Raw genomic sequence first — 24,028 nt, 5'->3', positions numbered from 1 at the left:
GCTGGATGGCAGCACGGCCCTCTGGGGTGTCAGCCACCCCACCCAGTTTGGTATCATCAGCAAACTTGCTGAGGATACACTCTGTCCCCTCATCCAGGTCATTAATGAATATATTAAACAAAATAGGACCAAGTATTGACCCCTGGGGGACACCACTGGTTACAGGCCTCCAACTAGACTCTGTGCCGCTGATCACAACCCTCTGAGTCCTGTCCCGCAGCCAACTCTCAATCCACCTCACTGTCACCTCATCTAGCCCACTCGCAGGCTTCTTCACTGCAGAAAACAGCTTTGCAGCTATCCACCCTTAGTATTCATCCTGAGGTCCTCATTTGGTCCTTTAATGAGATAAAGTTACCATGGAAGAAAAGGTGATCTTTTCTGTGTGCTGTATTTTGAGGAGAATAGAGAAAACATAAGATTTGACCTTAGGATGTATAAACTGGAGAAACTATTCATCCTTGTATGAACTAAAACATCCAAGAAAGCCTGACTGTAGACCACTGATTTTATACCTGGTACCGCACTTTACTGATAATGCTGACAAGCACCTATATCTTCTTTCCTGTTGTTAATTGATTTCTGTGCTTCATCCGCTGACTATCGCTGTAAAAGCAGCCCAAGAAGGGGAGAAAGCAGATGCTGGGATTTGATGGGCTACTACTCCAGGAGCAGCTGGGAGGCCAGGGCTGTGTCATCTGGACACTCGCAGCTCCTGGCACTTACCTGGAGTTTTTTTATGAAAAAAATACCCGGTTAACCCAAAGAAAACTTCTCATGTAAATACTGAGGATTTGATAGTAATGTGTGCTGGCATCAGTGGGATCTCTGGTCATGACTCAGGGCAAGGTAAGGCAGAGATTTCTCACTTGCTTCTGGGCTGGGACTTGGATATGGTTTTGCAGATCCCACTCGAGTAAGGGGTCTCCTGTCAGGACCACCTCGCTGTAGTATAGGGAATTTACAGGAGGGAATTCACTACAGCAGAGAAACAGAAAAAGAAATTAATTCTGTGTGGTTAGGACAGTTCCTCAGTCGGTACAGAGGCACAACTTCATGCACCAGGTTAGGCAGAGAAGGGACATTGAATGTGGCTCTCTTGCACAATGTTGCTTTCTCAAGAAACTGCCTCAGCTGACAGGCAGTCCACAGCTTTCATTTTTTCCCATATTTTCACAACAATTTTCAGGACATCTAGTTTTCAGGGTAATGTAGGCTGTCCCCAAAGGAAAAAAAATCACGATTATTTTTTAAAACCTGAATTTTTCTTTTCTAGCAGCAGGTCCCGTTTTTATTCCCTGCACTTATTCATAAACACAAGTCTGAAGTCACAACAAGTAATGGATCCACACAAAGAGAGAAAACTTCATATAGTTCTGTTTATGTACCAGATGTCTTAGTTTTCCTTGTCTAGCCAGAATCTCAGCCCTCATGACAATATCACGCTGTAGCAAAGCACAATATTAGAGACACTGTATGATGAGAAATCAGCAGAATTACTAAAACCTCCCTCCATGAAAGAAACAGATTTTAACATTTTACATAATTCTTACAATAAAACTTGTATTTCACTGTCAGTAAACCTGCAATTACTATGCATTGCATTATCTGTAAATTAATTTAATCAAAATCTATCAGCCTTTGGAACAAAGGCTGTGTACTGCTTTCTCTGAGGTGCTGCTTCTGAAAGCACAATGACGCACTACCTTTTCTTTCCCCATTTAATTTCTTCAGGTGCTCTGTGAATCCCTGCTCATATCCTTTCTTACTTAGTGACAGAACATGTCATGTGTTCTTATTCTTCAGACAGACAAAATCACTAGTGGCTTTAAAGGTGATTTGCCTACCAAAAAAAAAAAAAGACAATAAACTGCAAATGATTCAAAATATACATCTTCATTCAGATTAACTAGTAAGTCAAATATACGGGCAGGTTATCAATGGTGCAAAGCAGAAAACTATATTTATTTTTTTAGTGCCTAGTATGTTATTTCTACCTTAAAAATTAGATCTCACTTTATCTGAATAACAATAACTTTTCCGAATACTGTCTTAGTCTGAAGTCTTATCTTCCTCTGAAGTACGTATAACTCTACATAAACTGTTATTCTAAGCTTAGATTGTGAGGTACAAATATAACAGAGCTCTTTTGTTGCCTTTATCTCTGTCTCCCTAGCTCTAATACATGTTATCTCCTTACTGGATATAATTGCTTTCCTCATTTCAGCAGAGATTTAGTTTACGTTGTACCATTCCTACCATCAATTTCCTCTTCAAGAGCTGAAAATATTGTTGAAAATACTTTTGAAAGGGAAACTTGCCAGACAGTAGCTTGATAGAAACTTCCAGTGAAAAAGGAATCTCTTGCAGATATTTGGAGTTTCAAACTAACTGCAACTTCTTTCTTCCCAACTCTGAGGTTTAGGAAGCTTCAGCTGAATTATTTCATAACATAGCTTACAGGCATGTTCACGTAATCAGAGGAGGGTATGATTTGTTTCATCTTCTAAAGAAGCCAGGGCTGGTGTTGCCCACATCTCAGTTCACATTCTGACAGGCGCTTGGTGTATTTGGATAGTCTGTTATCTATATGTAAGTGCCAGCTGCTATGTTTTAGCCTCGGGTTGGAAAACCCAGGAGGATCTCTGATCTGATGTTGGAAAGACATGTGTTGGGGTGGGCGTAGGTAGCGAGTATGAGTAGCTGTACTTGGTAGTAACCTGAAGGAACTGTTACGGATGCTGACTCTGCTTACAGAGAAAAAGCATTTGCTCTGGCACATTGTTTTCAGCTTCTCTTGCGAGCAGCCGGCTGCAGCCTGAAGCATCCGTACCTAACCTTTAAGGTTTGTGGTTTTTTTTTCCATGACCAGCACTGGTGGAGCGGGTTCAAGTGTTTTGCCTTTCTGCTGATATCTTTAGTGCTTACGTTTTTGTGAAAGCTTCACCTGAAGAAGACAAATTCTTGGGCTTGAAGCCTGTCAAAATCAGTGGGAGTTTTCTCATGGATTTTGCTCGGTATAAAGGATAATCCACCAGGGAAGCTGTTGTAAGTTTTCTTTTCCTTTTTTTCCATCAGTTGGTCAGGCCAGGCCTCCTGAACAATCCTGCTGTTAAAGGACAAGGTTTTTTGCTACCTTCTCAACAGGAAGGTGCGCAAAACACAGCAGTGTGACAATTCACTGAACTCAGTTGCAAACACTGCAGTCTTAATAGTAAATAGATATATTAGTTTTGGCAGTAAACAACAACAAGTCAAAGATACCGATGTTTAAATACTACACATATTTTAATATAAAGATAAAGTGGCCTCTGATATATTTTCATGGTAAGAGAAAACATACATCAATTCTCAAATACCTGGGTAAGAACTTTACTTAGGGTAAACTTATAAATAAACTGAAATGCGTCTCACTGCACAAGAAAAGTCTAGCAAACCAGACTACTTTCAAAAGCCTTGAAGAATATTAAAAATTAAATAATGGCCTATTTTGCTAATATATAGTTTTAATCATTACAAAATACTTAATTCTGTAGATTTACAGATCTTAAAGTAAAAACCTGCCATGAGCATCAAGTCAGAAACTCAGCATCACATGTACTGAAAAATGTCCTGGTCTTGATGTAAAGAGTCTGGCAGACAGAGAGTCCATCACATTCCCCAAGGAATTATTTCAATATTTAGTTCTGTATTCTTTTACAAATGTAGCTTTATTTCCAGTGTGAATTTCTTTGCCTTCAGTCACTGGCTACTCGATTTGAAAGTGCTATTTTCTTCTCAATTAAAAAACCGTTTAAGACTCACGTACTGTTTTGTCAACCCAAAGGGACCCTGGCTACCAGAAGACCGTATGTTGAAATTTTGATGTGCCTTAGCTCACGTTATTTTTTTCCATGGCATCCTTCCATGCACTGAAATCAGCCAGCATGTCATGAATGCCTCTAAAGTAACAGGGGAAAAGAAAATCCTCCTGGGAAGTTGGAGGTGGAGGCCCACCTGAGCTCTGCTCACAGCAAGCTGCAACAACAAACAGGTTGCCCTGCTTCTGTATTTTAGGGGCACTACGGGCTGGGCAAATTCAAGCAGTCAAAAAGGGCGCTGCTCTTTTACCTCTGCCAGCCCTGGAATACCCAAAAGTAAAGTTGGTAAGTGGACGGGATTTGTCTTCCCACCCAATATTTCTTTGCACTATAGAGGTATCTCAGCTTTCAGTTGCAAGTTCTTTCATATACTGAAATCATAGTTTTGCTTTTCACTTACAAAAGGAGGTGAGGACTGTCGCTGTACCACAACCCTCATCTTCAAAGGCTAGCAAAACCATTGAGGATGAAAAATAATTCAGAAAGGTCAGGGAACCAGAGAAGATAAGAAAAAAATACTGAATAAAATATATAAAGACAGTCCTGCACTATCTGTCTTGTACTCACTTTAGCCCAGTAGCTGTAGGATGAATTATTCAATGGCCGTAGTATATGCCCATGGGAAAATCAGATACAAGCATTACTGTGTTTCTTTTGGCTAGAAACGTCAAAATGATGATATATGTGTAGTACCAGTCCTCCTGTAAGTAATACAGTCACAGTTTTAGGAGTCATTTGAGACTCTTCCAAAGCAGCACGTTAGATTGCTATACAGTGCTCTCACTTTTTGTACCTTTATGGCTGGTATTTAACAAAAGAAGTATTTACTCCAGTTGTGTGTGTTTTGCTTTTCCTTTTCCCAAAATGACATTTTTCTTATTTCCTAACATTTTCATCATTAACATTCAACCTTAGAAGATGTCTTCATAAACTGTCCAAAGTGTGGTTTGATTTTTGTGTTCATCTTCCAACAGCAATGCACAATGCCAGGGTGTGCGTTAATAAGACACTGCCCTTATCTATGTGTTTTAAAATATGCCACTGCTTAAAGAGCCTTCAAGCTCACACCCTGCTATTGCTTATTGCCATATTTTCACAGTATTTCTTTTCCCGATAATAGACATTCCTTTAACACCCTTTGCCATTCATGTAAATCAATGCTTTTCTGCTTGATTTGCAGTTAGTAAGAGGAAGACTTACTAATTAAAATGTTAGAATGAACATGCTGGTGTCCTCTGTTGTCCTCCATTATTTTTAATGAGAAGTTTGAAGGTAAAATGTTGCACTGTTCTTTTTGACCACTCAGAGAGCAGTTCATGTCAAGCTTTGATAATGGTAAACAAGCCTGGTTCCTGTTCCATATGCTCTTATAAGACAGTACTTGAGTTGTCTTCCATTTTCTAATTATTCACTGAAAATGAAAAGAAGTGGCATGCTCTAGGGAGAAGAGGATAAAAACAGAAAAAACATATTTGTTTCTTTTTTTTTTTTTTTTAACATTCCTACCAGTGTTTGATGCTTTGCTTATCTCTGCTGGTTTGGCTGGGATAGAGTTAATATTCTTCATAGTAGCTAGTATGGGGCTATGTATTTGATTTATGCTGAAAACAGTGCTGAAAACAGTGCTGAAATACAGGGATGTCTTAATATTGCTGAGCAGTGCTTACACAGTGTCAAGGCCTTTTTTGCTTCTCATCCCACCCCACCAACTGGACAGACATGGAGGCACCAACTATAGATGGACCAGCCAGACAACTCTGAAAATATGAAGATAATCTCGCTTCCTCCATACAGGCTCGTGTCTCAGCTGTGAAGAAACTGACCCCAACTTGTCCGAGCGATCTGAGAAGGGTAGGTCTTCCTCATGCACTCCAACCAAGGTCTCAGTTATCAAGAGTCAGCCTTTTCCGTTCGTTCGAGGAAGAGAGAACCAGCCGCACACATCACGTGCAACTCTGTGGTTCTTCCTGTGTGACCAGAGGGAGGACACAGGGAAATGGGATGGAGTACCTACCTGGAGACTAAAAGCCTGGGTGCAGGAGCTGCAAGGGAAAACAACAGCCGAAAAGCATCCATCCAGGAAAACTACTGCTCCAGTATATGTTGGGCAGAGCAGAAGGGCTGATCATACTTTTGACCCTGATGAAGGGACTTCTGTTTTGCAGGTACAAAAATCAAGTAATGAAGACTCCACCTAGGAACGGAGGGGCCCTTCCTTTGGGCAGGTGGAAGAAAGGAACAAGAGGGTTTACTGGACTGTGTGGGTTCAGTGGTGTGGCACATCAGCCCCATGAGAGTGGACACTGGTGCACAGTGTACTCTAATACTATCAGATTACAAAGGAGCAGAATTCATCTGTATTTCTGGAGTGACAGGAAGACCCCAAGAACTGTCTCTGCTGGAGGCTGAGGTAAAAGTAACTGGGAATGAGTGGCAAAAGCATTGAATGTGACTGGTCTGGAGGCTCCCTGTATTCTTGGCATAGACTACCTTAGGAGAGGGTACTTCAAAGACCGAAAAGGCTACTGATAGGCTTTTGGTATAGCTGCCTGGAGTACGGACAAGGTTAAACTGCTGTCTCGCTTGCCTGGTCTCTCAGAGGATCTGTCTCTGGTAGGGTTGCTGGGGGTTAAAGAACAACAGGCGCCAATGGCTACCATGACAGTGCACTGGTGACAATATCGTACTAGTCAAGACTCACTGGTTCACATCCATAACTCGATCCGGTACCTGGAGAGTCAAGGATTTATTAGTAAGACTCATTCACCTTTTAATAGTCCCATATGGCCAGTGCAAAGATCTGCTATAAACTGGAGGCTATTGTGGCCTGAATGAAGTCACACAGCCGCTAAGTGCTGCTGTACCAGACATGATAGAACTCCAATATGAACTGGAGTCAAAGGCTGTCAAATGGTATGCACCAACTGATATTGCTCAAACATTTTTCTCAGTCCTTTTGGCAGCAGCCTACAGGCCAAAAAAGCCTAGCAGATTGATTATATCACTCTACCACAAACCTGCCATGGTTACATCAAACCTGCATCATGTGCTTACAAAGGTGGAAGTGACTACTGGATAGTTCGAAACATATCCTGTGACCTATGCCATTGCCTGGAATACCATCTTGGGTCTTGAAAAGCAAGTTTTATGGTGACATAGTACTCCTGACAGAATTCAATCAGACAGCAGGACTCATTTCCGAAACAACCCCATGAACACCTGGGATGGTATTGAGGGGGAATATCACATCCCCTGTCAGGCAGCAGCCTCTGGGAAAACTGAATGACAATAGACTTAAAAACTACAGTGAGAGTAATGGGTGCTGGGACATGCAAAGCATTGGGATACTCATTTAGCAGAAGCCACTTGGCTAGTTAACGTGAGAGGATCTAGCAGTCAACCTGGCCCTGCCTAACCAAAACCGCTGCACTGTGGAAGGAGATAAGGTCCTTGTCATATATATAAGGTACAGCTGGGAAAAACAGTCAGGGTTATCCCTTCCTCAGGAAAGGGTAAACATATTCATGGGATTGTTTTTGCTCAAGGACCTGGGTGCACTTGGTGGGTAATGCAGAAAGATGGGGAAGTCCAATATGTACCTCAAGGTCATGTAATCCTGGGTGAACAGAATCCATTATTTGAGTTGTATGATGGCAGTGTTACAGGATGCTTTATGTCACCACTGTTATGACTGTCATATGTCAAAGGTATTGTAGCAGGAGCCTCTCCCTGCTAGCCAAGCTAGAGGCAAAAGGAGGAATTCATTGCGATGGCAAAACTTAAGGCCTACTCTAAAGGGACCAGGGGTTGGGAATATAATGGATATACCTTTAAATTGTTGTAACCCATGGTTTCAATTGCATGTTATAGGAATTACTATAGCAGGAACCACCCAAAACAATGGATGACAAGCCTTACAAGAAGCAATGTATGTGCAGCAGTGACCCAATCTGAGCTGGCTTTGGTGCACAATAACTCCGTGCAACACACCACTTCTCCTGTCCTGAGTGGCCACCATAACAGATGGGGCCTAAAGTCATGGACTAAATGAACTAAATGGACATTTTACAGACATTTCACAGGGGTGGTCCATAGACAAAGGGAACGATATCTGTGTATTGTACGAAAGGATGGGAAGGGGGATGGTGGTTAATGAGGATGTATTGGATAGTGTGGGACCTGAGCATGACGTAGATAGTATGGAATAGGGGGTGGAAAATGTGCTGATTATGGCTGAGATAGAGTTCATTTTCTTCACAGTAGCTAGTAAGAGGCTACGTTTTGGATTTGTGCTGAAAACACTGTTGATAACACAGGGGTGTTTTTGTTATTGCTGAGCAGTGCTTACACACAGTCAGGACCTTTTCTGCACCCTTCTTGCACCACCCCACCAGTGAGTAGGCTGGGGCTGCACAAGAATTTGGGAGGGGACAGCTGACCCCAACTGACCAAAGGGATATTCCGTACCATATGATGTCCTGCTCAGCAATAAAACTAGGAGGGAGATTGGCGAGGGGGAGCTGCTTAGTGACTGACTGGGCGTCAGTCAATTGGTGATGAACAATTGTTTTGATTTGTATTACTTGTCTTTGTCTTTCTTCAGTTTTATTTCTCTCCCTTTGTTATTTTCCGTTTCATTACATATTATTATTTATTATTATACTTTATTTCAATTATTAAACTGTCTTTATCTCAATGTACAAGTTTTCTCACTTTTACCATCCTGATTCTCTCCCATTATCCTTCTGGGGGCAAGTGAGTGAGCTGCTGTGTGGTGCCTCATTGCCAGCTGGTGTTAAACCACGACATTGTTTCACTACCAGTTGCCAAAGAAACACAAAATAGCATTCTCTTTTTGGAAAAAAAAAAAACTTGATTATCTTCTGCTTTCACACCATAATAACCTCATATGGTTTGTCTGTACGTGTCCCTATGAAAGGAAGGAGACACTAAAAAGGAGTGTCTTCCATCTTTACTGTTTGGACTTTGTACAACCTAAGTAAGAATGCAGGCATTGATCTCTGAGCTAGAAGAGGAAAACTCCCTTTCAGTGCCTCTGACACCAGGCAGGAAATTTCTTGGATGATTTCACTGAGTCTCCCTTAATAGTGCACCATTGATTTATATAGTGCACTATTGTGCACTATTGTTTTATCTTCACGTACACAATGATGTCTCTTTCACTGTCACATTATCTGTTGCTTCCATCTGTGATGAACTTTTCTTCAGTTAACTTCAGACTTAGTGGGACTACCAACTTCATTAATGCTGAACTCCAGTTTTCTAAAACCCAGTTTTTCCCTCTCTTTCACAAGTCCCTCTTTGTCTACTCTGCTTTCTGCAGATTCTAGAGGGAATATTTTGACTGTTCAGATCTCACCTGGGCTTAGCCTTTCTGCATTTTCACCTACAGCCTTGTCTTGAGTACATCAACTTGGGAGTTTGCTGTCCTTCTACACAAAGACAGGTGCTGCATTTATCTGGTCAGCAGTGGCAAAGATATCTTTCACTTCCCTAGGCATATAGGTACACATGCTTAGTTTAATAAATTTAATAAAATTACAGTGCAAGGACTGTGTTGATGATAGCATCACAAAATGAGATCCTGGTGTCAGTCAGCAATCAGACAATACAGCTCAGACCAGAGGTCAGCCTGCAGCCCTGCCTGGGGTGCTGGTTCTCTTTCCTTTGCTCACCAACCAGCCCACCAACTTAATGAGCAGGAACATGAGAGGGAGGGAACAAAATAGTCAGTGTCATTGATATCACTGCTGCTGTATGAAACGCTGTTAGCAGTGACATCACAGGCATTGAAGCTGTGGGAGGGTCACATCTTCTACATGTCTGCACTCCGGCTCCTTCCGTTCACCCTTCCTCCCATGCACTTAGACTCACTCAGAAGGATATTCTGCATACGATGTTAAGACCGCAATAATTTGCCAAGGGGATCTTCCTCATCTGTGATGTCATCAGAAATCCCGAGGCAGACACCCAGAATGATGCTTGAACCCACAAGTCCCCCACAGCTGCATGCTGAGAGCTTGCATGGTCACTGTTTAACAGGGTTCTTCAGAAATGTTTACACCAGAAGAAACTTGCTGGTTGTACTGTTCAGCAATGGGCTTCATCATGTGCCAAGACCAAGTTTTAAAAACATTAATATAGCAGAGTAACTGTCACTGATATACAGATAGTCTCAACGTAGTCACATCTGATAAAGCTGCTATCCCTGAGCACTCTCTGCCTGAGAAATGAGACAAAAGGAAGTGCCTATCTCTCTCCAGATATAAGGAACACAGAGTCCTAAATATTCTTTCCTGCATCACCCCCAAGTTAGACACTTAATATAGCCAAAAGTAAAAATATTAATAATTCTTAATGTACAGGCTAAATTTTGAGAAAATAGTTCTCAGCCTTGGAAGTGACGTCCAATGTGGTGTACATCCTGTGAAAGAACTGATGCCTTTGAACACTTCACATTTCTGTGAGATAAGTGGCAAAAGGCGACTCAGCAGCAAGCTGTCCTTTGTTTGAACACTTGTTCTCTTTTTTCCTTCTATGCAAGCAAGTAATTTGCATTACCCTGGAGATGAAGGTAGACTTCACAGAGCTCTGGACTGCCAAGACATTCATTGCTTACTGAGTGTCTGTATTCCAGTCTTCTGACTTAATTAAGCATCTTCCTGTGAGCAGACTCGCGCTTAAATTGCTTGCAGAATTTCACCAAACTTGTCTAGTCCTTCCTGATGTTTCCATGCCTCTGTCACGTTGTTTTCCTTCTTTTACTTTAAAATTATGTATAAGCCCTTGCTTAAAACCTATCAAATAAAACAATTCATTGTTACGAAATGAAACTTTTTTGCTGAGCAACATTAGGCAGTAACGGTCTGTCTCAGAAGTAGTCATGGATGATCGAAGCTATGAACACACTTAAGTATCTTGAAGAAGTGAAACCAAAACAGAGGGCAAGTTTACCTTATACATGGAGAAAATCTTTAAGAGAGGTAACAGACAATATCATTGTTTTTCAGCAAGGACTGTTTTGTTTTTCCCAGTGTAGTTCATTTTCCACCAGATCTCTGCCTGGAGGTACTATGAAATTGTTTCTTTAGTTTGTACAGGGTTTGGGGTTGAAAAGACAGAAGAACAGATACGGTTTTAAAAGGCCAGAAACCAGACACTGAGATTTTAAAACATTTTTACTGATAGACTTCATTCGTACTATATAGACCAAGACTAAAAATTAAAAGCATGCTAGAGATTAAAACAATGATTCACACACTATTACAATTTTTTTATATACTGGTGGCATAAATAAAGTCCTCAAAACCCGCAGGCATCATTAGAAGTTTTATTAAGTGCTTGTCATGATTCTCCAGGAATTATTTGTCAATCAATACCATACTAATTAGTGCTCATGTAGAGTTCTAGTAACCTTATCTTTATTGCTCTTTTCATAGTAAGATTTAACCACTTTACAGAAAGACTTTTAATCAGAGGGACTTTGAAATGCTTCACTACAGCTGCAGCACAGTAGGGCTGTGGGACAGATTACTCTCAGGAGCTGCAGAAAGAGAGACTCTGGGTGACCATCGCAAAGATTTGCTAAACTGCCTCTTCAAGACTTTTCTGGTCTGTCAGGGCAGGGAGTGTCCTCAGTGCCCCTGGCCCATGCAGTCCATGCCAGAAGGACAAATGGCAGCACTCCATTCCCCTGTTCATCTAGGCTTGTCTTCCGGGAAAATTCCGTGCATGTGAGCAGAGGGCTGCAGGGTGCTGCAGTGTGCCCTTGTGCAGGGGGGAGGTGTGCAGGGTGCACTTTGGGGTATCTTGAGTGTGCCCCTTCCACACAGCAGATGTGTGTCTTCACTTCTTAGGGAAAAGACGTCTCTTGATACAATCAGTTCCCAGCAGGAGATTGAAATTATTTTCCCCATCATTTCTAACATTTGCTGCTTGGTGTCTGTAAACTGCTTCTTGAGCAGCCTATGCAGAGTACAGAGCAATGATTACAAACAGTGTCCTTAAAATAAAGTGTTGTCAAAAGACTCAGGTTGAAGGATGACATGTCTTGTCTGAGAGGAGGCTGCTTTATCTATACCATTTTTTTTACCTTTCCTACCTTAATCTCTAAGCATTCAGGAGAGCTGATCTCACAAGCACACATGAAGGGACATCTTTATATTTCTTAGATACCTATTTGGAGAAAGGAAAGAGGACAGTCTTTTGGCACTCATCAGGTTACTGTTGTTCGGACTGAGGCTGATTCAGCCCTAAACTTGTGCAGCAAAGCAAAGCAAATCCCATAGTAATTAGTAGCTCCTTTATAAGAGGGCCCTAGTTAACACTGCTTTATTACACTTAAGTTAATAGGAAATGCTGCTCATAGTGCTGTGTATTTGAATAACATAACTACCTTGCAATCACATCAAATGTATTCAAGATTATCTTAATTTAAAGCCTAATTATTTATATTATTTCCTATTTTGTTGTGAAGAGTGAAAGTGTCTTTGAATCTCCTTTTCAACTTATCAGAGATAATGACAAGCTGGACTGGATTTCACCAGCACTAAATTCTCACACTAACCTCTGGCCTGAGGACAGGATTGATTATACTTACAACATCTCTGGCAGGGAACAGTCCAACTTTTCTTACAGACCTGCAGAGAAGGAGATTCATAATGACAATAAGAGAAGCACTAAAGACATTGAAATTAAAATAATTGCTGTCTGACATCAAAGATTTTTACTTTGTTGAAGTAAGAAATTAGATTGGTTCAACCAGGTTTGTTCTGGAGAAAGCCATGTTGGCTGTTGTTCATCTTCCCATTAAATTTTAGCTGCCTGCAAATGAACAGTCGATTAGTTTTAGTATTGTTCAGGAGCTGAAGCTAAGCTTGCAGTTCAATATCTCCCAGGTCCTCCTTTTTCCTTTTCAAAGATAGGCATATTCTTGCCTTTTTCAGTAACGCAGAATGCTCCCTGTACTCCATAAGCACTCAAAGATAAGCGTAAAGAGGCCTGAGACTTCATTGATCAGTTCTTTAAACATCTCAGTATTTCATCAAGCCCAGCCAATGTGTAAACATTCCTCTTCATTACCAGAGGGTTAGCTCTTACCTCTTTTACTGGTTATCAGTGTCTGCCATGCTGCAGCTAACCTTTTTACAGAGGGCAGATGCAAAAAGTAATTGAACATTTTAGCCTCCTCGGTGTTATCTGTCAAAAACTTTCCCAATTTGCTGAACAGCAGAACAACTCTTTGCTGGCTCTTCCTTTTAGCAAGCTCACAGATGCTTTTTCCAACACGACATTCCTGGCAAGTTTTATCTTATTTTGCACCTCAGCCTTTCTAATTTTGCTTCTACAATCTCATCTTTGTGTTTTTAATCATCCAGCATAACCTGAATTACTTCTTATTGTAGAAGACTCTTGGGTTTGAGGTCAATGAAGAGTGCAGGATTTAACCATGTCGACCTCCTTTCACCCCACCACAGCTGGATGGTCAGCATTCATGCCCTCCTCCCTGTTCACTGGAGGAACTGCCAGTTCTCTTTTCCCCTCACACCATTTTCCCAGCAAATCTAGAAATTCTCTGAAGGTTTGATTCTGGGAGATGCAATAATGTAAATTAATGGTTCAGAGCTGCCAAAGTAGGGAAGGGCCATCTCCTCAGTTTTAATCTTGCTGCCTTTCCTCTGGCTATATACTCTTGTTATGGATCCTGTGCCAGCTCTGGCACCCATTCAACCATGACGTGTTGAATAAGCCAGCAGGAAAACTGGGCAGTTTTCTGAGGTTTCACTGAGTTGAATTGACTCATGGGGGAATTTTGCATTTGCCAGAATGGGCAGATTGTGTAGCCAGGGCTGGAGGGAAGGGATTGGGGGAAAGAAAGGAACGGGGAGGACAACAGTCATGTGTGGGAGAAATGTGAGAAGATAACCGTTATTTCACTAAACAATTATATGAGTTGACTTAAGTCATCTTTACATTGTTCCTAGTCCTCTTTTTTAAGAGTAACAAAGTGCAAGTTAAGCAGAAGTAAGCTAATTTAACTTTTTAAGTGAGCCAGGTGTTATAAGTGAATATAAGGGTAGTGTGGGTAATCTGCAGCTCTTTCTTATTTTTACCTTATCTGACTAACTGAAAGCAGTCTTATAATTTTTCATTTGTTCAGGTGCAATTACTCTTCTATGAACCTCAATTCTAACATCTAAAATTGTTGCCTGCTCTTCTACAATGGGGTTCATCAGTAAGACCAGTGTAACATCCTCCACTTTCCTCAGTAATAGCAAGTATTACTGATAACTGCTGAGGGGAAGTAATCATGAGGAAATGAGATAATTTTTTTTTATTGTTCCACCTGAAGAAAATTAATTACTGTAATCATTCCAGGGCAGTGGAAGTGACACTGTACAACACTATGTCTTCCTTTGTGTCATAAAGAAATTGCAGAATGAAAATGCTTAATTATCTGCAAAGATTCCTTTGAATGTGTTTGCACTGAACGATAATGTTGATTGGGCCATACAAAAAAAAAAATCAACAAAATTAATCTTTTTCAATATCTTTCATTTATGACTATTGAACATTGTGAACTAATTCAGCACACCATGAAAATCAAACATAAATGTGTCACTTTAAGGTAACCACACCACTGAAATATAAACAGACCCAAGAAAAGAAGATGATTCTTTCTTACCCAGAATATGATGAATAATATAAAGATAAAATATTATTTGCTATCTGTGACAACCTTTATTTATTCGGAAGAATTTCTCATAAAAGCACTCATCAGACTATCCTCTGGTGTATTTCGGGGTAGACGCATTGTGTCCATTGGAAATGTGACTCATATCCTGTGTCACTGTCCTAAATGATTTTAAGCTGTCTGTTTATCTCAGTCTTGTAAGTAAACTTTTAAATACAAACATACTTGACTACATGTCACAAGTAACTGAAATGGGGGGAGGTTCTGCTTGTATCTGAAAAGCAGAGGGATAAGAACATCCCTTTCACTACTCAGGGATAGAATTTAGGCCTCCTTTCTGGTCATGAATGAAAAAAAACCAACAAATACAAAGTGTATCTCAAACTAACTCTAAGTGCAACATTAAGAACAATCCTTGCTTATAAGGGATTCTGTCAAGACTTACAATGTAGTGGTGTCCAAGGTATTAATACATGTATGGAACAATCAGATTAAAAAATCCTTTTAAGGAGCCTTAACAGAAGGCTCCATTTTAAGGATGCTTAACAGAAACTAGTTTGCTGGTGTAGAACGGTATAATGAGTCCATAGTTTGTTAGAAACTTAAAAAAAAAAAAAAAAAGCTTGGATTCTTCTTAAATGTATGACTGTTCATCAGTGTTGAACACTGTTATGCAAATACAACAAAAGAAAAAAAAAATAGAAAGAAAACCAACTCCAAAAAAAACGTTTTTGCTAACCCAGTCAATCATGCTACAGTTTCCAAATGCAGATAATACTTGTGTCAATGTTTGATATCTAGAAGTATAGATAGTTTAAGTATTACATTAAGGTATCTTAAGATGCTCATTTTTTTTTTTTCTATTTAAGGTCAAAATTTGTTATAACATGGTAATACCAGTATTCCTCAACATACGGATACTGATTGTGTTAGGTGCTAGAGTAAAATGAAGACGGTGTTGCTCAGTGCTACTCTCTAGGAGGCACCAAAGCCTGGGAACCACCAGGATACTCCTGAAAGGTGTGATCCTGGGGACCTGTAAGCGAGACAAAAAAGCAGCCACCAAAGGTCGATGCCTGGGATCTCTGCTCGGTGAGGAGGCTGAAAGAGGTGCTAATTTATTGTGAATGGCACTTGGATTGACTTGTTAGAGCCGCACTGGTCTAAACACTACAGCAGTTCCTCTCATTTACAAACACCAAATTCAGGCATTTTGTCTGTAATATCCAAGTGAAAGAAGACTTTGAATAACAAATAAGCCCCTCCAATTTGACCTGCCTTCACGTTCAGAGTATCTCATCTTTAATTACGCGTGTGTATATCCTGCAGATGTTAAGACATCCCATTCAGCATGAGTTAATTAACTGTGTCCCAGATTTCATAGAATTATTCTTTAAAATGAAGAAAATAATTAAAGCCCAGACAAGTAGGCAATCTATTCATGAAAACGTCAAGGGACTTTGTAACAAATTAGACGTGGCAAGATTCAGCCCTGAAACTGTGTTGATAGCCTGTTTACAGTACAAGATATACAGGGAGCTGGAACATACAAATTTCATAAAAGACTTTCTTGTGGGTGTCCTTTGCTCTTCTGGTTTGTTTGCCATTATTGTACTTTCAAAACAGCAATGTGTTTGAAGTCAAGCTAGTCATTCAAGTAGAGTTTACACAAATGGGTAAGTGATGTTTTCTGACAAGAAATACTCGTCTGCTGGATCTGAAGTGGCATATAAAAGAAAATAATTGGATGAAAAAAATTACTAGTGATTACTTAATCATATTTTGCATGGAGTTGTTGGGATGGAGTGCAGGCAACCAAACCACATGGGAGTTGTTAGGAGATATAAGAGATATTGCTAACTTCAGGAACACGTAGTACCATAGAATGGTTTACGTTGGTTCAGGTTTAGTTCTAACTCCCCTGCCAGTGCAGGGGACTGTCCCTGTCCCTGCAGGGACATCTGCCACTAGACTAGGTTGCTCAAAGCCCCGTCCAACTTGGCCTTGAATACTTCCAGGGATGGGGCCTCCAGAACTTCTCTGGGCAATTTTTTCCAGTGCTTCACCACCCTCATTTTAAAAATTTCTTCCTAATACCTCTTCTAAATCTACTCTCTTCCAGTTGGGAGCCATTGCCCCTCATCTTATCACTACATGCCCTTGTAAAAAGTCACTCTCCAGCCTTCTTGTAGGCACCCTTGAGATACTGGAAGGCTGCTATAAGGTCTCCCCAGAGTCTTCTCTTCTCCAGGCTGAACAACCACAACTGTCTCAGCCTGTCCTCATAGGAGAGGTGCTCCAGCCCCCTGATCATCTTCCTAGCCCTCCTCTGGACCTGTTCCAACAGGTCTGTGTCTTTCCTGTGCTGAAGGCTCCAGAGCTGGACCCAGTACTCCAGGTGGGGTCTCACCGGAGTGGAGTAGAGGGGCAGACTCATTTACCTTGACCTGCTGGCCGCACTTCTTTTGATGCATCCCAGGATACGGTTGGCCTTCTGGTCTGTGAGTGCACCTTTAGTACTAACGCATTTTGGAGAATTAGCAGCTGGTTAGAAACGACTTATAAGGAGCTTCTGTCCAGGTGTGCTCCAGAAACCAGAGCACTTTCCTATTGTAAGGATGAGAAGATTTATACCTGCTTTTCTCTGCTGGTAATGAGGTGTGTTTTCACTGTTCTTTGTTCTTCTTGGACTGCATTACCCTCCACATGTGGTCCCTCATTACAAGCACTGGAGCTACCACTGTCTTCCCAGAGGTGTCATGCCACTGGAGAGTATCCCTGATACAGAGTCAAGTGTATGGTTCAACTTTTATAGTGTGACCATCTCTATATGTGATGTTACTTTGCATATGCATCTTATATTGCTAAAACCTTAACCTTGAGAGAGTTTTCTTCTCATCTGGCAAAACTGTCAAAGTGATGGATGTGAGCACTTGTAACTTTATCCCATACAGTTTATTTTTGGCATCTTTCTTGCTCCTGACTTAAAGTGGGCACATAACTGATGCTGTTTTGTCTTCATTCTTGTACAAATTCCATACTGCAGTTTCAAAGATGCTCAGGGTAAGAAATCAGGTTTTTACCAGCATTCATCTGAATTGCAACATCACTTTCAAGAACAGGAACTGAAGTTGGTTTTGAGCCAGGAGCTGTGGCTTTTTGAAGTTCTCTAATTAACTACAGTCAGTTCCATTTCTTCAATGTATGGGTCAAATCTTTTTCATACGGGATTTGCTGGAATCGAATAAGGAGAATATTTGCTTTTGGAAAGTCAGGGAATTGTTTGTTAATTGTAAACAGTTGGTAATAGGCTCTTTTTTATGTTGCAAAAGGTACAGCTTTCTTGGTTTCTTGATGCCTAGGATGCTGCTTATCAAACATCTGAGAATTGCAGCTACAGTAAAAATTCCCTCTTCCTTTGTTAGCTTTACCTACTTCCAGTAATTGCCTGACCAACCTAGTGGCCTTCTATGGTGGAGTGACTAAATCTGTGGACAAGGGAAGAGCTACAGATGTCTTCTATCTGGACTTCTGAAAGGCCTTCGAAACTGTTCCGCGCAACATTCTTCTTTTTAAAGAGGAGAGATATGGATTTGATGGAAGGAGTGTTCAGTGGGTGAGGAATTGGTTGAATGAATACATCCGGAAGGTATTGGTCAATGGCTCAATGTCCAGATGGCAATCGGTGACAAGTGGTGTCCCTCAGGAGTCTGTACTGGGACCGGTACTGTTTAATATCTTAATCGATGACATAGACAGTGGGATCAAGTGCACCCTTAGGAAGCTTGCAGACCACACTAAGCTGAGTGGTGCAGTTGACACACCTGAGGGATGGGATGCCATCCAGAGGGACCTGGACAAGCTCAAGAAATGGGCCTGTATGAACCTCATGAGGTTCAACAAGGCCAAGAGCAAGGTTCTGCACATGGGTCGAGCTAACCACCAATATCAATACTAGCTGGGAATGAAGGGATTCAGAGCTGCCCTGCAGAGAAGGACCTGGGGGTACTGCTGGATGAATATCTGGATGTGAGCCGACAATGTGCGCTCACAGACCAGAAGACCAACCATATCCTGGGATGCATCAAAAGAAGTGTGGCCAGCAGGTCAAAGGAGGTGATTCGACCCCTCTTCTCCACTCTGGTGAGACCCCACCTGGAGTACGGCATACAGCTCTGGAGCCCTCAGCACAGGAAAGACACAGACCTGTTGAAGCAGGTCCAGAGGAGGGCTAGGAAGATGATCAGGGGGCTGGAGCACCTCTCCTATGAGGACAGGCTGAGACAGTTGTGGTTGTTTAGCCCGGAGAAGAGAAGGCTTCAGGAAAGATGGCCTTTCAGTTCTTAAAGGGGACTTATAAGAGAGATGGGGACAGACTTTGTAGCAAGGCCCATTGCAATAGGGCAAGGAGTATTAATTTCAAATCAAAAGAGGGTAGATTCAGACTAGATATAAGGAAGAAATTTTTTACAATGAGGGTGGTGATACACTGGCCAGGTTGCCCAGAGAGGTGGTAGATGCCCCATCCCTGGAAACATTCAAGGTCAGGTTGGACAAGCTTGTGAGCAATGTGATCTAGTTGAAGATGTTCCTGCTCATTGCAGGGGACTTGGACTAGATGACCTTTGAAGGTCCCTTCCGACCCAAACTATTCTATGATTCTATGAATTTATTATTTTAAACAACTGTAACATTCACAGAAATAATTTTGTGCATCTTACTCTCAGCACAGCATTTATACCTACTGTCCAAAGCTGCCATTGCACATCTCTTAGAGGGGGTTTGTATCCCATCAGCATTACTCAGGTAACAGCTGTGCATACTCTGACTTGCTGCCTCTAGGCAGCTCTCTCCCACCCATTACTTATGGGAATTAGATGAGTCAAGTTGCATTTCTTGGTTGGCATCACAAAGTCTCACAAAAGGGAGGAGCGATTTCCTTACCATAGTGGGATTAAAAAAAATAATAAAAAATAAACTTCCATTTAAGCACCGTAGGGCCCTTGTATAATGTCAATAGAAATACTGAAGCCTTAGTTTTGAAGGCTTTTCATTTATTTTATTTTCACGTTTTTTTCCTCTTTCATATACAACAGGAAAAAATAAAACCCACAAAACTAGAGAGTATTACATAGATATTAAATTTCCCTTATTCCCTTATTATATTTAATATATATATTAAATTTCCCTCAAATATATCTGATAGGATGTGAATTAGATTTCTGATTAGCAAAAAAAAGTCTTATTGGATAACACAAATCTGGAACTGGTTTAAAGAGCTATCACAAGGCTATTTTGAATACAAGTGGTGAATTTGTATTGTTAACTCAACCAGCTCCTGTGTGAAACGATTAATACTTGGATATATACACTCAGAAAGCAGAACCATGTTTAACAAAATGAGGATGGCTGGAAGGAAATCAGTTCCTTCTTTAAATCTATTAGAAAAGCAGGCATCAAACAAACATTAAATATTTACTTTGGGAGAAAAAGAGTTTTTTAAAATGCATAGTATGGAAAAGGAAAATAAACATGGTGGAATATTTATGTTAAGTGTTGGTGATGCCCCCAGTGGAGGGCACACTTAGTGCACTGGCACATTAAATGATGTAAGAAACAGCAAGAGAGAATATCTTAATAAGATTATACAATAGCTACACTTCAAGGATATGAATGTGGAAGAAGCAGAGGCTGTTAAGACTTGATTTTGCTACACAATCTCTATGAACAGTATCAACCATAGGCAAATGTATTTCAGGAGCACTTGCCCATAGAAATCTCATTGGAGCTATTCATTAGAGTAGTATCCAAACAGTGTAGCACAAAGATATCACATCTAAATGGGCAAAATTTTGAAATAAACATGACTCAGGTAAATGAGATTATTAGATCGGCAGATTTCCTGAAAGTGGATTCAAGGGAAAGAAAACTGAAAAAGAAAACTGTGTTTATTGCTGTGGTTCCAGCAGCACAGCTGTAGTTCTGGTTGAGTTGGCTCCTCCATTTACAGCCCAAATATCTCAAGGTTTATTGTCCAGGATGTTTCATACTACAGCAGGTTGAAGGTGAACATATGGATGTTAGTGAAACAGGTTGTGTCAAGTTAATCCTTTCTAAAATTACAGAACAGTAATATACAGAAGCAGGAATGTGATTTTAGATAATGGGGAAGTGAGATTTCCTTTTTATTAGCTGCAGATGAAAACATGTTGTTTCAGAATACATACATTTTTGTAATAAGAAAGAAACCTTTTAATGTCTTAAAATGAGGAATGAAACATTACTATTGGTTGTGCCTAGGCAAAGTTTTCCTGAAAAGCTTTTATCATAGTCACAGTAATTCATTGTGAATTTAAGTACAGCTTATTTTTGGAACAATAAACTGATGGGATGAGGATGTGGGTATTCTGACGTATAAAGAGATGTGCCTTGTTCCAATACTTTAAATATATATTTTAAGTGTATTTCTCTATAGGGATGGAGGCCAGCTGTATGTATTTGGCACAAGTCAGTAGGGAATCTTTCCTGAGTAAAGACTGAAGTCACTGAAGCTAGATGATAATAGAATAGCAGAGCACTGATGGATTCAGTTCTAATTTCCATTTCTGCCTCCATGAGCACCTTAATCGGTAGTTATGCTTCTTGGTTTGCTTGGGCAGGGAGAGACAGTGTCCTGACACACCGAGTACCCCTGTGCTTGTAACCCAGCAGGGCATGTGAAGGTGCAGAGCCAGCAGTTGGTGCCCAGACAACCATGTTTTGAGAACAAGAGCCGGGTTGCGTGTCATGTGTGCCTAGGCAAAGGGAGAGCTGAGCACAAACCCTCCCACCGTGCCCCACTGTGCGGTCATTGCCCCCTGCCCGCTGCCTTCCCTCCACTGCCAACCCTAGTGCAGGGCATCCACACCCATGAGGTGCCGGCTCTGAGTCCCCTCAGCAGTGGAGCTCACAGCCATAAAACAAGTACCCTGGCTCCTTCCTAAACACTGCAGTGGGTTTCTCATTTCACATATCAGGAGAAGCACTGGAAAAAAAAAAAAAAAAGGTTTCTTTTTTACGGTGGCTACTTGTGGATCTGTTGATATTGGCTTGGTGTTGAAAAAGCTGCCAAGGGAGACGAAGCACTCTGCCTGTTCCTTGTTAATACTTGCAATTGTTGCATATGGCATAAAGTTGCTGAGGCAGAGAGCTTAGGGAAAACACAGTGTGCTAATGGCAACCTCCAGAACAAAAAGTCTGCTGGGGTAATTCTTCAGTACAGACTTTAAGGAAGAGTACATGTACTGTAAAGGAAACAACTTATTTTAGGATATATTAGCCTGGAACTTATAAATGCAGAGGACTATAAAGAGTGCAGGAGTCAATGTACTTCATTCCAGAGGAAAACTCTTTCCTTAAATGAAGAGCAAATACAACTTTTCCACTTAACTTACCTCTCAGCAGTAGTGCAAAACCAATTAAGCTTCACTTCAACAGCTCTTATGTGTCACTTGTGTCTGCGTTGTCTAAGGAACAAACCTCTATCCTCTCTAGTCCTTTCCTGTAGGGAATTTCTGTGTCCTCAGGAATAAGAAGCTATGAATCCCTAAAATTATAGAATCATAGAATTGCTGAGGTTGGAAGGGACCTTGAAGATCATCAAGTCCAACCATTAACCTACCCTGACAAAACCACTTATAAAATGTGTCCCCAAGTACCACATCTACCCTTTTTTTAAACACCTCCAGGGATGGCAAATCCACCACCTCCCTCGGCAGCCTATTCCAATGTTTAATAGCCCTTTCAGTAAAAAAATTTTTCCTAATATCCAACCCAAACCTTGTCTGACATAACTTGAACCCATTTCCTCTTGTCCTATCACTTGTCACCAGGGAGAAGAGCTCAGCCCCCACCTCTCTGCAACCTCCTTTCAGGTAGTTGTAGAGAGCAACAAGGTCTCCCCTCAGCCTCCTCTTCTCCAGGCTAAACAACCCCAGTTCCCTCAGTCATTCCTCAAAAGATTTGTCCTCCAGACCCCTTACCAGCTTTGTGCCCTTGTCTGGACACGCTCCAACACCTCAATGTCTTTCTTGTAGTGAGGGACCCAAAACTGAACACAGTACTCGAGGTGGGGCCTCACCTGTGCCGAGTACAGGGTAACGATTGCTCCCCTAGTCCTGCTCACCACACTATTCCTGATACCGGTCAGGATGCCGTTGGCCTTTTTGGCCACCTGGGCACACTGCTGGCTCATATTCAGCCAGCTGTCCACCAGCACCCCCAGGTCCTTTTCTGCCAGGCAGCTTTCAAGCCACTCCGCCCCAAGCCTGTAGTGCTGTGTGGGGTTATGACCCATGTGCAGGACCCGGCACTTGGCCTTGTTGAACTTCATACCATTGGCCTCGGCCCATCGATCCAGCCTGTCCACATCCCTCTGTAGAGACGTTCTACCCTCAAGCAGATCAACACACCCACCTAGCTTAGTGTCATAATCCCTCCTTAGCCCTTTTGGGAGACCCCGTGATATTTCTTGCACCCTGAGGAGGCTCCCAGTGCCCCCTCCCATGGGACAGGCTCTTCCCTCCCTCCTTTCCTGCCCTGCTCATCCCTCCCAGTGTGGATTTACCTCCCTGTTCCTACTCCTTATCCCTCCCCCTCCTCTTGCTGCCAGCTTCTCCACAACCTTGCAGGAGTCTGACAGACATTTTTTACCCTGATACGAGTAGCCAACAGCACACAGCAGTACTGTGTCAGCAGCTGTATGCTTTGAAAGCACCGCTGCAGTCTGCTGAGGGGATAAAAGCTATTCTACCTCCTGCTAAAGACTTCAGAGCTCCATTTTGCACCCTCTGAAGGAGCCAATTGCCCAACACCAGGTTGTGAGGTGGAAGAGAGCAGGGGAAGCCTGGTGTGACCCATTCCTGCAGTGGTGCAAGCTCTGTACCCAGGAGGTGCTGTGAAATACCACCATCAGGAACGCCAGCCTCTCCCAAAACTGCCAGTGAGACTGATGAAAACAGGCACCTGCACCCCAAGGGGAGGCACAAAAGTCATGGCTGAGGTAGGGGCCTGCTCCCTGTTAGCAATGAGCCCTCCCGAGGAGGTGGTGGACAATGGAGCTCATGGCTGAGAGGACACGCTTGACACAGCCATTCAGAAGACGCACATGGGGTGCCAAGGTAAGGCAGTCTATTACGGGGAGACTGCTTGAACATCTGTCTGGGAAGGACCTGAAGTTTTCTCAGGAATGAGGAGAACCTAGATCCCTGACCAGGTCTTTGTTTCCTTATCTCCCTCCTAAAAAATGACATGTTGCTACCTAGCTGTGAATCCAACCCAGTCCATCCAGATCCTGACCGTTTTGAAGCACATCATGGAAGCCATCAGCAGATTGTGTATTTAATGGCATCCATAATCTGGTTTATCTTGAATCCTACTTGAATGATTTGTTTCCTGGTGCTTCCAAGAAAATTGG

Source organism: Vanellus vanellus (assembly GCF_965231255.1).
Source record: "Vanellus vanellus genome assembly, chromosome: Z".
In the NCBI taxonomy this organism is placed as follows: domain Eukaryota; kingdom Metazoa; phylum Chordata; class Aves; order Charadriiformes; family Charadriidae; genus Vanellus; species Vanellus vanellus.
The sequence above is the reverse complement of the archived record's forward strand: the minus strand, read 5'-3'. Positions refer to the sequence as shown.